This window comes from Arachis stenosperma, chromosome 2 (genome assembly GCF_014773155.1).
Source record: "Arachis stenosperma cultivar V10309 chromosome 2, arast.V10309.gnm1.PFL2, whole genome shotgun sequence".
NCBI classification, from domain to species: domain Eukaryota; kingdom Viridiplantae; phylum Streptophyta; class Magnoliopsida; order Fabales; family Fabaceae; genus Arachis; species Arachis stenosperma.
This window is the reverse complement of record NC_080378.1, coordinates 46,832,031-46,847,614: the sequence shown is the minus strand read 5'-3', so window position 1 is coordinate 46,847,614 and position 15,584 is coordinate 46,832,031. Positions and strand designations below refer to the sequence as shown.

The window sequence follows — 15,584 nt, the reverse complement described above, 5'->3', positions numbered from 1 at the left end:
ATGTCCTCATGCTTAAACCAAGAGAAAGCAAAGGGCATCAACATTTATTCAATGTGAGCTAATCTAAATGCAACCTAAACTATATGCATCTATCTATATGAATGCAACTAAATGCAAAATAATTCTACCTACTTGGATAAAAATAAATCAATCTCCAAGACATACATGCACAAGTAGGGCTAAGGTCCCATGACGACTCATGAATCGTACCAATTCGAATATCAAAATGAAGTTCAAGTAGACTTGCAAGAAGAACGCTCATGAAAGCCGGGAATTAAGGAATTGAGCATCGAACCCTCACCGGAAGTGTTTGCACTCTAGTCGCTCAAGTGTATAGGGTCGATTCTCTCAATTCTCCCCTACTTATGCTTTCCAAGATTTGTTTTTCATCTAACAATCAACAATTATTCAATGCATGCATACATTCATCATGAGGTATTTTCATAGGTTGTAATGGGGCTAGGGTCAAGGTAAGACCATATATGGTTAAGTGGACTAGAATTTGAATCTTTGATTAACCTAGACTTTCCCACCAAACCTATATAATAACTTATACAATTGAGTACTAATCTAACTACCCATTCCTCACTTTTTCACAAACTCATGCATTCTCTTTTCTCTTTACAACACATATGCATTGACTTTATTGAGCTTCGCTTTGGGGCATTTTGTCCCCTTTTATTGCTTTTTTTTCTTCTTTTCATTTCTTTTTCTATTTTGTTTTTCTTTTCTTTCTGTTTCTCTTTTTTTTTCACATTTACTTTATTTTTCTTTCACTTTTCTTTGTTTTTCTCATTTTCTTCTCTCTTTCAAGACTATCACTGCATAAGGTCTTACATTTAATTAACGCATGAGTATGTACCCGATTCCGAAATATAGAAATATAAAACAAAAACATCCTTTTAACTCAACCAATGTCCCAAGTTTCCCACACTTGAATGATACTCACACACACTAGCCTAAGCTAATCAAAGATCCAAATCAAGGACATTTATTATTTTTCACTTTAAGGTTTGTAATGTGCTAAAATAAGAACAAGTGGGTTAAGCGTAGGCTCAAATTTGCTAACAATGGAAGATAAAAGGTAAGGCCATTTGGGTAAGTGAGTTAAATGAAATGATGGCCTCAATCATATAAATGCATGTATACACAAAATAATGGACATAAAGAATCAAACAAATCAAAGATTACATTCCTAGAAAGAAAATAATGCACACAAGAAGGAAAAATAAGTGGTTATAAGATGTAATCACACAATTAGGCTCAAATCTCACTAGCTTGTGTTCTTAGCTCAAAAACCATGTTCCAAAATAAATTCATTCAAGCAAGTTCCACAAAAATTTTTTTTTCAAATTGGTAGGGTGCCCTAAAACAGTTTCTTGGACAAGAAATCATTACTCTAACCAAGTATTCCTAATAAGAAAGAAGTGTTAAAAATATGTACAAATTGTAACTAACATGCAACCTATCATGCAATGCAACAACTAGCTAACATTGGTGTTGAAAAAGGAAATTGTTACCCATGGAGATCGGTCGAACGACCTCCCCACACTTGAAGATTGCACCGTCCTCAGTGCATGCAAAGAAGAGCAATGTGGATAGGTTGTTACAATTGATGAGCTCCTTCAAAAGGTTGTGCGGATGACTTGTTTGTTGCCCCATTTAAAAGCTTTTCGGTTTCCTCCTTTCTTGGTGGCCAGCCTAAAAAGAAAGAAAAGGAAAGAAAAATTAAGCCTGTAACAAAGATATCAAAGCAAATAGAACCTAGGTGGGGGCTAATGCCAAGTAAGAGTGTGGTTCTCTACTACATGGTAGCTAAGCATGTGAGTGAGAAAACAATGTAAGCTAAGGCATATCATTAGGCTCGATGCAAGAGTAAAGTTAAAGCATGAAGAGTATATTGAGCATCAAGTTCAAATGAGAAAAAGTGGGTCATGAAAGACAATATGAGGTCATATCAATGCAAAAAGACACAAGAGTCATACAAGACGAATCATTGATTTAAAAGTTTCATCACCCAACAATATCAAACAAGTCAAGAAGCATAAAAGTAATGCAAGAATGTTCAATAATTGAGTAAGAGAATTCAACACCATTATTAAAATAAGAAACTCAAAAAAAATGAAGTGAAAACAAGCTACAAAAACAACATGAAAATGCAAAGGATAAAAGTATGCGAATGCAATGGACAGAAGAAAATGGAAGATGAGAGAAAAAAACTCTTTTTTTTACCGGCATGGACGCGTCATGCACGCTTACGCGCCGATGTGCAAATCAGTTGAAGGGCGCGGAAGCGCCAGGTGCGCCTAGGCGTGGATGGAGATGTACGCATAAACGCGTATGCGTATAGTACGCGTCTGCGTGCATTGAGGTTGGGCTAAAGGCATAGTGCTGGCCCAGAGTTAGCACAACTCTCGGGTCATATGTATGGGAACTGCGTCAGCGGATCGGTGCTCACGCAGCATGTGCGCGGGCGCGCGCATTGCAAAATATGTATATCGACGCGTGCATGTGGTTATGCCATTAGCCTAGTGTTGGCGCGAGATTGGTCTAACTCTCTGGAAAATGTATGGGTCTGTGATGAGTGGATAATTTATATGCTTTTTGGCATTGTTTTGAGGTATTTTTTAGTATAATCTAGCTACTTTTTGGGATGTTTTCATTAGTTTTTATGCTAAATTCACATTTCTGGACTTTACTATGAGTTTATGTGTTTTTCTGTGGTTTCAGGTATTTTCTGGCTAAAATTGAGGGGCCTGAGCAAAACTCTAATAAGAAGGCTGACAAAGGACTGCTGATGCTGTTGGATTCTGACCTCCCTGCACTCGAAATTGATTTTCTGGAGCAACAAAACTCCAAATGGCGCATTCTCAACGGCGTTGGAAAGTAGACATCCAGAGCTTTTCAGCAATATATAATAGTCATTACTTTATTTGAGATTTGATGACGTAAACTAGCGCTCAACGCCAATTCCATGCTGCATTTTGGAGTCAAACGCCAGAAACACGTCACGAACCAGAGTTGAATGCCAAAAACACGTTATAACTTGGCGTTCATCTCCAAGATAAGCCTCAGCTCGTGTAAAGATCAAGCTCAGCCCAAGCACACACCAAGTGGGTCCCAGAAGTGGATTTCTGCATCAATTACTTACTTCTGTAATCCCTAGTAGCTAATCTAGTATAAATAGGACTTTTTACTATTGTATTAAATATCTTTGGTCTCAGTTTTATTTTATTATTCATCGGAGGAGACTATTGATCACGTTTTGGGGGCTGGCCATTCGGCCATGCCTGAACCTTCATCACTTATGTATTTTTAACAGCGGAGTTTCTACACACCATAGATTAAGGGTGTGGAGCTCTGCTGTACCTTACGTTTCAATGCAAATTACTACTATTTTCTATTCAATTCCGCTTGTTCTTATTCTAAGATATTTGTTGCACTTCAACATGATAAATGTGATGATTCGTGACACTCATCATCATTCTCACCTATGAACGCGTGACTGACAACCACTTCCGTTCTACCTTAGACCGGGCGCATATCTCTTGGATTCCTTAATCAGAATCTTTGTGGTATAAGCTAGAATTGATGACGGCATTCATGGGAATCTGGAAAGTCTAACCTTGTCTGTGGTATTCCGAGTAGGATTCCGGGATTGAATGACTGTGACGAGCTTCAAACTCGTGATTGTTGGGCGTGATGACAAACGCAAAAGAATCAAGGGATTCTATTCCAACATGATCGAGAACCGACAGATGATTAGCTGTGCTGTGACTGACCATTTGGACCATTTTCACTAAGAGGATGGGATGTAGCCATTGACAACGGTGATGCCCTACATACAGCTTTCCATGGAAAGGAATAAGAAGGATTGGATGAAAGCAGTAGGAAAGCAGAGATTCAGAAGGAACACAACACCTCCATGCACTTATCTGAAATTCCCACCATTGAATTACATGAGTAACTCTATCTTTATTTTCTATTTTATTTATTTACTATTCGAAAACTCCATAACATTTATTATCCGCTTAACTGAGATTTACAAGATGACCATAGCTTGCTTCATACCAATAATCTCCGTGGGATCGACCCTTACTCACGTAAGGTATTACTTGGACGACCCAGTGCACTTGCTGGTTAGTTGTGCGTAGTTGTGACTAAGTGTGATTCACGTTTGAGAGCGCTACCAAGTCTTTGGAGCCATTATTGATGATCACAATTTCGTGCACCAAGTTTTTGGCGCCGTTGCCGGGGATTGTTCGAGTTTGGACAACTGACGGTTCATCTTGTTGCTCAGATGAGGTAATTTTCTTTTTGTTTTATTTTCAAAAAAAAATTCAAAAAAATTTATCCCTATTTTCGAAAAAAAAAGTATTTCTCATCTGTTTTAGAAAATTATTCCAAAATTTTTAAGAATGAATTCTAGAGTTTCATAGTAACATGTTGAAGCCTGACTGGCTGTAAAGCCATATCCAAATCCTTTTGGATTAAGGCTTCCACTTGTCAACATAACGGGTATGTATATGGAGTTGGATGAAATATCAGCTGTTGCATGCCTGATTTATATCTTCTAAAGCTGGCTGGCTATTTAGCCATGCCCAACCCTTGGATTGGAGCTTTAGACTAACATTGAAAGATTCCTAGAATTCTTATTAAAAATTTTTGAATCTCTTAATTTCTTTTCCTATATGTTTTTTTTCGAAAAATTAAAAGAAAATACAAAAAATCATAAAATTATAAAAATAAAAAATATTTTGTGTTTCTTGTTTGGGTCTTGAGTCAATTTATAAGTTTGGTGTCAATTGCAATATTCATTTTGTTCTTGCAATTTTCGAAAATTCATGCATTCATAGTGTTCTTCATGATCTTCAAGTTGTTCTTGGTAAGTCTTCTTGTTTGATCTTGATGTTTTCTTGTTTTGTGTCTTTTATTGTTTTTCATGTGCATCTTTGCATTCATATTGTCTAAGCATTAAAGATTTCTAAGTTTGGTGTCTTGCATGTCTTCTTTGCATCAAAATTTTTCAAAAATATGTTCTTGATGTTCATCATGATCTTCAAGGTGTTCTTGGTGTTCATCTTGACATTGATAGTGTTCTTGCATGCATCATTGGTTTTGATCCAAAATTTTCATGTTTTGGGTCATATTTGTGTTTTTCTCTCTCATCATTAAAAATTCAAAAATAAAAAAATATATATCTTTTCCTTTTCTCTCTCAACATTTCAAAAATTTGGGTTGACTTAGTCAAAAATTTTTAAAATTAGTTGTTTCTTGTAAGTCAAGTCAAATTTTCAAATTTTTTCATTTTTTATTTAATTTTCGAAAATTTAATGTTTTAAAATGTTTTTCAAAAATATTTTTCTTATTTTTATCTTTATTTTCGAAAATTATGCTAACAATTAATATGATTGATTCAAAAATTTGAAGTTTGTTACTTTCTTGTTAAGAAAGGCTCAACTTTAAATTCTAGAATCATATCTTTTAGTTTCTTGTTAGTTAAGTAATTAATTTTAATTTAAAAAATTAAATCTTTTCCAACCATATCTTTTTAATCATATCTTTTTCAAAATTTTATCTTTTTCAAAAATTTGATTTTAAAATATCTTTTCTAACTTCTTATCTTATCTTTTCAAATTTGATTTTCAAATCTTTTTCAACTAACTATTTGACTTTTTGTTTGTTTCTTATCTATTTCAAAACCACCTAACTACTTTTCTCTCTCTAATTTTCGAAAATATCTCCCTCTTTTTCAAAATTTTTTTTAATTAATTAATTGTTTTAAATTTTAATTTTAATTTTAATTTTATTTCTTATCTTTATTTTTCGAAAATCATTTAACTCATTTTTAAAATTTATTTTCGAAAATTACTCCCTCTCTCATATTATTCTATTTATTTATTCATTTACTAACACCTCTCTTCACCTCTCTTCATCTCAAATCACTGCCCCTATCCTTACCCTTGTGTTTGGATTCTCCTTTCTATATTCCCTTCTTCTTCTACTAATAATAAGGAACCTCTTTACTGTGACATAGAGGATTCCTTTTCTTTTTCTGTTCTCTTCTCTTTCATATGAGCAGGAACAAGGAAAAAGGCATTCTGTTGAAGCTGATCCAGAACCTAAAAGGACTCTGAAGAGGAAACTAAGAGAAGCTAAATTACAACAATCCAGAGATAACCTTGCTGAAATTTTCGAACAAGAAAAGGAGATGGCAACCGAACCTAACAACAATAATGCAAGAAGGATGCTTGGTGATTATACCACACCTACGTCCAAATTTGATGGAAGAAGCATCTCAATTCCTACCATAGGAGCAAATAATTTTGAGCTGAAATCTCAATTAGTTGCTCTAATGCAATAGAACTACAAGTTTCATGGACTTCCATCAGAAGATCTTTACCAGTTCTTAACTGAGTTCTTGTAGATCTATGAGACTGTTAAGACTAATGGAGTAGATTCTGAAGTCTACAGGCTCATGCTTTTCCCTTTTGCTGTAAGAGATAGAGCTAGAACATGGTTGGACTCTCAACCTAAAGATAGCCTGGACTCCTGGGATAAGCTGGTCATGACCTTCTTGGCAAAGTTCATTCCTCCTCAAAAGCTGAGCAAGCTTAGAGTGGATGTTCAGACCTTCAAACAAAAAGATGGTGAATCCCTCTATGAAGCTTGGGAAAGATACAAATAGATGACCAAAAGATGTCCTTCTAACATGTTTTCAGAATGGACCATGATAGATATATTCTATTATGGTCTATCTGAGTTCTCTAAGATGTCATTGGACCATTCTGCAGGTGGATCCATCCACCTAAAGAAAATGCCTGCAGAGGCTCAAGAACTTATTGACATGGTTGCAAATAACCAGTTCATGTACACTTCTGAGAGGAATTCCGTGAATAATGGGACGTCTCAAAGGAAGGGAGTTCTTGAGATTGATGCTCTGAATGTCATATTGGCTCAGAACAAAATGTTGACTCAGCAAGTCAACATGATTTCCCAAAGTCTGAATGGATGGTAAAATGCCTCCAACAGTACTAAAAATGCATCTTCTGAAGAAGAAGCTTATGATCCTGATAACCCTGCAATAGCAGAGGTAAATTATATGGGTGAACCTTATGAAAATACCTATAATTCATCATGGAGAAATTATCCAAATTTCTCATGGAAGGATCAACAAAAGCCTCAACAAAGCTTTAATAATGGTGGAAGAAATAGGTTCAGCAATATTAAGCCTTATCCATCATCTTCTCAGCAACAGACAGAGAATTATGAACAGAGTACCTCTAACTTAGCAAATTTAGTCTTGATCTGTCTAAGGCCACTTTAAGTTTCTTGAGTGAAACAAGGTCCTCCATCAGAAATCTAGAGGCACAAGTGGGCCAGCTGAGTAAGAAAATCACTGAAACCCCTCCTAGTACTCTCCCAAGCAATACAGAAGAGAATCCAAAAAGAGAGTGCAAGGCCATTGATATACTCAACATGGCCAAATGCAAGAAGGAGGGAGAGGACGCGAATCCCAATGAGGAAGATCTCATGGGACGTCTCTCAAGCAAGAAGGAGTTCCCTATTGAGGACCCAAGGGAATCTGAGGCTCATATAGAGACCATAGAGATCCCATTAAACCTCCTTCTGCCATTCATGAGCTCTGAAGACTATTCTTCCTCTGAAGAGGATGAAGATGTAACTGGAGAGTAAGTTGCTCAATATCTAGGAGCTATCATGAAACTGAATGCCAAGTTATTTGGTAATGAGACTTGGGAAGGTGAACATCCCTTGCTCATTAGTAAACTAGATACCTGGATTCAACAAACTTTACCTCAAAAGAGACAAGATCCTGGCAAATTCGTAATACCCTGTACCATAGGCACCATGACTTTTGAGAAAGCTCTGTGTGACCTAGGGTCAGGCATAAATCTTATGCCACTCTCTGTAATGGAGAAGCTGGGGATCATTGAGATACAACCTGCCTTATTCTCATTACAAATGGCAGACAAGTCAGTTAGACAAGCTTATGGATTGGTAGAGGATGTGTTGGTAAAGGTTGAAGGCCTTTACATCCCTGCTGATTTCATAATCTTAGACACTAGGAAGGAGGAGGATGAATGCATCATCCTTGGAAGACCTTTCCTAGCCATAGCAGGAGCTGTGATAGATGTTAACAGAGGAGAATTAGTCCTTCAATTGAATGGGGAATACCTTGTGTTTAAGGCACACGACCATCCTTCTGTAACAAGGGAGAGTAAGCATTCAGAGCTTCTCTCAGTACAGAGTCAAACAGAGCCCCCACAGTTAAACTCTAAGTTTGGTGTTGGGAGGCCACAACCAAACTTTAAGTTTGGTGTTCAATCCCCACAACCAAACTCTAAGTTTGATGTTGGGAGTCTACAACATTGACCTGAACACCTGTGTGGCTCCATGAGAACCCACTGTCAAGCTATTGACATTAAAGAAGCGCTTATTGGGAGGCAACCCAATTTTTATTTATCTAATTTTATTTTATTTTCATTGTTCTTTTATGTTTTATTAGGTTCATGATCATGTGGAGTCACGAAAAAAATATTAAAATTAAAAAAACAAAATCAAAAACAGCAGAAGAAAAATCACACCCTGGAGGAAGGACTTACTGGCGTTTAAACGCCAGTAAGGAGCATCTGGCTGGTGATGACAAGTCATCTTAGCCTAGTTTCACTAGTCTTTTTCCTTTGTTTTCAATAGATTTTATGCACTTTCTTGAGCCATAAGCAAGCCATTTGGGTAGAATTTCATGTTTCCTTTGATTCAATCAACCATGGATGAATTGATGCATTTTCATGAGTTTTTATGCCATAATTGCTTAAATCTCAAGAAGAAGAAGAACTCTCATGATTATAGCATAGCTTTGATGTTTTTGATTGATTGATGATAGGTGAAAAGATCTTTGAAGAAGGTTGAAGAAAGAAGAAATGGCAAAGAGCAAGAGAGGACAAAAAGCTTGAGCTAAAGCTTGCCTCAAGCTTTAGCTCAAACGTGAGGAAGAGCTTGACTTCACCCTGGAGGCATTAAAAGCTTGCGCCAACGTTTGCCTCAAGCTTGAGGTCAAACGTTGGCACCATCAGAGCAAAAGAAGAAAGACCCAGGGAGCAAAAAGCTTGCGCCAATGTTTGCCTCAAACTTTGAGTCAAACGTTGCTCCTCACAGCCTGAAGGGGTATACTTCCAACAAGAATAACTTGAGCTACAGAGCTCTAAATGAGGTGATTCAAAAAGCAATGGAAAGTAGGAATCGAGAGCTTTCCAAGAATATATGGCACTACATGGTGGACACCAAAATCGAAGGAGAAAACTGCCCCGAAATGTGCATAAACAAACATGGTGTCAACCTGCAGTGAGGCCAACTGACCTCTGCACCTTCGATGGAGTATAACTCGAGCTGTGAAGCTCCAAACTATGCGCTCCCAATGGCATTGGAAAGTAGACCTTCACGGCTTTCCAACAATATATAATAGTATGGGATGGACAATGCGTTTGAGCCTCAAGAATCTGGCGTTTTTGACCACGTTTGAGGCAAACGCCGCCTCAAACGTTGCACACCAAAGCTAGCAACCCTATCACCTTCAAAGGAGCATAACTTGAGTTGTAAATGTCCAATTGAGGTGATTCCAATTAGGTTAAAAAGCTGATATTCAGAGCTTTCCAACCATATATAATAGTCTATAGCGAGCATCAAATTGGCAACGTTGACAAGAGGACAAAGTAGCATCCCAAGACTTGATGTGCAACAAGTGTCAACGTTTGCGTCCAAGTTGGGCCTCAAACTTGGACTCAAACGCCAATGGCAGCACAAAGGGGCAATCTACTAAAAAAAAAAAGCTTGAGTCAAAGCTTGCCTCAAACTTTGACTCAAGCTTAAATGGTTCATGGCCCGGTTCACAAGTGGATTTCTTCTCAAGACCAAGAGCAACCCATCCGGATCCATCTTCAACCCAATTCTACTCCAAAGCAAGCAAAGCCCACATGACTCAAAGGCACACAGAGAAGCTAGATTAGGAATTTTATTTTATAAATGGTGTTTTGATTTTTCATTTTCATTTTGTAAAATCCTATATAAAGGCATTGGTTTCATTCCATTACGGAGGAGTTGGCTCTAATATAGAGCATTGAGGGCTAGCTCCACTAGGGAGCATTAGGAGTAGTAGAGAGCTCTCTCTTGAGTTTTTCTCTTTGTTTTGAAATTTTAGATTGAGATTGGAAGGAATTCTGTTTTCATTCTCCATCTGCAACTTCTCTTGTTCTTCTTTTGCATAATTGAGAATTGGAATTACATTTCACTTGCTGTTTGATTTACTTCTCTTCTGCTGATTATTTTCTACTTTGATCAAGGAAGGAATTGAGATCTAAACTTGTTTTCTAGTCTCTTTGATTTCCTGAGATCTTCATTTTGATTTTGCAATTGAGTTGAATTTAATTTCTGTTTGCTTCTTCAAGCAATTCTGCTTTCTGTTTGAGATCGGTTGTAAGTTACTACATCTATTACTTCTCTGTTTGATTGTCATTTACAATTTCTTGTTTGATTTCTTGAATCCCAGCTCCCAAAATCCTTTTATTCTTCTTGCAATTTAAATTTCCAGTTTCTTGATCTACTGCTTTCATTTAAATTCCCTGCTCCCACTCCCTTTACATTTAATGCAATTTACATTTCTTGTCATTTAAGTTCTTGCAATTTATATTGCTTGCTCTTTAAGTTTCTGCCCATTTACATTCTGCAATTTTAATTTCCCTGCAATTTTACATTCTGCAGCATCAATTTCACCAAATCACTCAATGTTAGCTTGACTAAACTAATCACCCACTAAAGTTGGTTGATCCATCAATCTCTGTGGGATCGACCTCACTCTTGTGAGTTATTACTACTTGATGCGACCCGGTACACTTGCCGGTGAGTTTTGTGTCGGATCGTTTTCCGCACATCAAGTTTTTGGCGCCGTTGCCGGGGATTGATTAGATCAACAATGATTAAGTGGGTGAGAAGTCTAGATCAAGCATTTTTTTGTTTTTGTCCTCTGTTCTAAGTTGAAACCAAGGTGTTTGAGTTAATGGAACTAAGAAATTCTGTCTCTGTGACATGAATTTCAATTTCCATTGATGTTGCATTTTACAAAATACAAATGGAGTTCAACTCATCTTATGGTCAAACAAAATTTTTCAGGATATTGCCCACCATCACCAACCTCTAATGGTGGCTGGGAATATCAGCAAGAATCAACAAATGCTGAGCACTCCAATCCATGGAGATTTGCTTTAGAGACACAAGATGAGCAAGAGAATCATATGGGATACTTTCCACCACCACAAAATGATTCAAGTCATTATCCTAATGGTGGCTGGGAGTATCACCAAGGAATGAAAGAGCATCCACCCTCACGTCCCAGTTTCTCATTTGAAAGTTCTTTATCACTTGATTATGCTTCAACACAAAGTTTCCTCCAAAATCCATACAAGTCATCCCATCAATCACACAACTCATTCCACACCCCTCAACACAACTTCACCACAACAAATCCACGTCACCAAAATTTCTCTCAACCTTCATCTTTTGAACCAGCAGATGAGGATTACCTTCAAGCCATTGAAATACATAGAAAACTCGTGGAAAGATACACACAACCCCAATCCTGGAAAGAAATCATCCTCAAGAAGACGAATGGGACCTTAGAGCAAACAAGGGGAAACTTAGAACCATCAAACAGTAAGAATGAAGACCAATTTGTGAATGAGGAAGTGCAAAAAGAAGAACAAAAGGTCCCTGTTGCAAGTAAAATTGTAATAAAGGATGAGGGACATGAGCCAAGGATTTTACAATCACAAAAGCTACTTGAGGTGACAATGAAACATAAAGATTCCCTCCCAAAGGAATTAATGGAAAATCATGACGAAAAAAGGGAGGAAGATACTCAAGAGAATTCACAATCAAGTGAAGTAAAGAAGAAAGAGGAAAGGCTCAAGGAACCACCAATACAAAAGGCTCTTGATGAAAAGAAGACTCCAACAATCACACAACCACCAAGACTTGGATTCAAGGAAGTGAAGGCAATTAACAAAAGCACCAAGAAGAGGATTGTGACCAAGCTACCAAAGACAATATTCATGAAGAAGAAAAGGTCAACTACAAGCAATCATCCCCCTGATCCAGCAAGCAAGCTCAATCAAGCCATTAACAAAAGAAAGCTTGCTGAGGAGAGACCAAGACAGGGGGCAATAGCTGAATCTTCTCCTTCCTTGAGGTCATTCCTCTTAACAAACTAGAAGAAGAGGAAGAAAGTCATCAACCATAGGTCAGTAGTTTTTCTTTCTTAGTTATTTCAATAAAGAAGTTAGGTAGATTTCTCTATATTGCAAGGAGCTAAGTCTGGTGTTGCACACCAAAATAATTAGGGGTGAATGTTGGATGCTAAGTTTGGTGTTCCACCAAAAATTTTACTAAGAACACATTACACCCTCAGCATGACTAGTATCGGCTCCAAACAATCAGAAAAACTATTTAATAATTGTCATAGTTTATTCTCTAGTTTACAGTCATTTTCTAGTTCATAGTCTACTTTCTTAATAAAAGTACTTGGTGTTTCATGCATGTATTTATTCTGCTGCATATAGAAGTAGGCAAGGAACTAAGTTTGGTGTTCCCACACCAACTTAGGATCAGAAAAACACAAGCATACATGCATGCTAACTATGTCTCAAGTGCTTGGGGAACAAGCAACTTTCAATATCTTTTGTAGGAAGTCATTCAATCTCTTGGAGGAAAAGATACATCATCATAGGCAAAGGAAGGACATGGAATCCAACATTGATGATGACACAGAGAAAACAAATTGACTCCAAGAGGTTGTATTATTCTCTCACTGACTTTAGCTTAAATATGCTATTTGAAAGTGCAAATGTCCTCTGTTGATTAGTGTTCTATTAGATTTATTTACTGTTTGTTTGTTTTCATGCTGTTTTGGCTTACTAGTTTAAGTGCTTGATTCACTTTCATCTTATTCGGATTATATGCTTTGTTCCTCATGTTGAATAAAAGAAAAATAACTGTGAAATAGAGAAAGAGTAAAAGTCTAGCATGATATGAGGCAAAATAAGGTTATGTGGTGGTATGTGCTGGTTCATTGGTTGATTTATAAATAAAACTGAATGTTGACATGACTTTGTGATATGAACTTGAGTTACATTTCATGAGACTTGACAAAAAAAAAGGTCCAAAATAAAAGAAAGAAAATGCAAGAAAAAGAAGCAAAAAGAAATAAACAAGGCTGGGCATCAATAGCTTGAGATTTGGATATATGCCTGTGATGCTTTTTGTACAAAGATAAGCTTGGATAACTAGGTTCTAAGGGGTGCTTCATCACCCGGCAACTTGGGTTAACTAACTCAGGATTGCCAACCGAAAGTCCACCATCAAGAGCTACTTTGAGACAAAGCATTTAGTAATCCAAAGAGGTGCTGGGCATCAATTCCCAAAGAACAAACAGAGATGAACAAAACAAGCTAAATGCTGTGATGTGTGTGTGCTAAGGAGAGGCTTGAGCAAGTAAGCCCATAGGGGTGTTTCAACACCTAGCATCTTGAACCAACTGGGGTGGGAATGCTGGCTGAAAGCTTACTCTAAAAAGTTGCCTTACCACATAGCATTAAGCCTCAACCAAGAAAGAGAACAAGACAAGAACTAAGGACCAAGTAATAACAAGTCTCAATTTTTTGTGTGATTCAAGTAAGGATCTAGAGGAATGTTGATGCCTCAGCCACAGAATAAAAATCCCTAAGATACCATGCATGAAAACCCCATTTACCAGTATTCAATGTCTTCCAAAAAAAGGGCTTATACACTTCTCTGCTTCTAGTAATTTTTCTTCTGTTTTACTGCTTGCTTGGGGACAAGCAAGATTTAAGTTTGGTGTTGTGATGACAAGTCATCTTAGCCTAGTTTCACTAGTCTTTTTCCTTTGTTTTCAATAGATTTTATGCACTTTCTTGAGCCATAAGCAAGCCATTTGGGTAGAATTTCATGTTTCCTTTGATTCAATCAACCATGGATGAATTGATACATTTTCATGAGTTTTTATGCCATAATTGCTTAAATTTTAAGAAAAAGAAGAACTCTCATGATTATAGCATAGCTTTGATGTTTTTGATTGATTGATGAGAGGTGAAAAGAGCTTTGAAGAAGGTTGAAGAAAGAAGGAATGGCAAAGAGCAAGTGAGGACAAAAAGCTTGAGCTAAAGCTTGCCTCAAGCTTTAGCTCAAACGTGAGGAAGAGCTTGACTTCACCCTGGAGGCATCAAAAGCTTGCGCCAACGTTTGCCTCAAGCTTGAGGTCAAACGTTGGCACCATTAGAGCAAAAGAAGAAAGACCCAGGGAGCAAAAAGCTTGCGCCAACGTTTGCCTCAAACTTTGAGTCAAACGTTGCTCCTCACAGCCTGAAGGGGTATACTTCCAACAAGAATAACTTAAGCTACAGAGCTCTAAATGAGGTGATTTAAAAAGCAATGGAAAGTAGGAATCGAGAGCTTTCCAAGCATATATGGCACTGCATGGTGGACACTAAAATTGAGGGAGAAAACTGCCCCGAAATGTGCATAAATGAACATGGTGTCAACCTGCAGTGAGGCCAACTGACCTCTGCACCTTCGATGGAGTATAACTCGAGCTGTGAAGCTCCAAACTATGCGCTACCAATGGCAATGGAAAGTAGGCATTCATGGATTTCCAATAATATATAATTGTATGGGGTGGACAATGCGTTTGAGCCTCCAGAATCTGGCGTTTTCGACCACGTTTGAGGCAAACGCCGCCTCAAACGTTGCACACCAAAGCTAGCGACCCTGTCCCCTTCAAAGGAGCATAACATGAGTTGTAGATGTCCAATTGAGGTGATTTTAATTAGGTTAGAAAGCTGACATTCAGAGCTTTCCAACTATATATAATAGTCTATAGTGGGCATCAAATTGGCAACGTTGACAAGAGGACAAAGTAGCATCCCAAGACTTGATGTGCAACAAGTGTCAACGTTTGCGTCCAGGGCCTCAAACTTGGACTCAAACGCCAATGGCAGCACAAAGGGGCAATCTGCTAAAAAAAAAAGCATGAGTCAAAGCTTGCCTCAAACTTTGACTCAAGCTTAAGTGGTTCATGGCCCGGTTCACAAGTGGATTTCTTCTCAAGACCAAGAGCAACCCATCCGGATCTATCTTCAACCCAATTCCACTCCAAAGCAAGAAAAGCCCACATGACTCAAAGGCACACAGAGAAGCAAGATTAGGAATTTTATTTTATAAATGTTGTTTTGATTTTTCATTTTCATTTTGTAAAATCCTATATAAAGGAATTGGTTTCATTCCATTAGGGAGGAGTTGGCTCTAATAGAGAGCATTGAGGGCTAGCTCCACTAGGGAGCATTAGGAGTAGTAGAAAGCTCTCTCTTGAGTTTTTCTCTTTGTTTTGAAATTTTAGATTGAGATTGGAAGTAATTCTGTTCTCATTCTCCATCTGCAACTTCTCTTGTTCTTCTTCTGCATAATTGAGAATTGGATTTACATTTCACTTGCTGTTTGAT

At 37.5% G+C, this 15,584-nt stretch overlaps 1 non-coding gene across 1 annotated transcript; it reads right to left on the bottom strand.

Annotated features, from left to right (window-relative positions):
- Nucleotides 1-6,610: 6,610 nt before the first annotated feature.
- LOC130965109 (small nucleolar RNA R71) lies at nt 6,611-6,714 on the bottom strand. The gene has a single exon (XR_009081163.1). It is a non-coding gene; the product is annotated as a small nucleolar RNA R71 (small nucleolar RNA).
- Between the last annotated feature and the right edge of the window lie 8,870 nt (nt 6,715-15,584).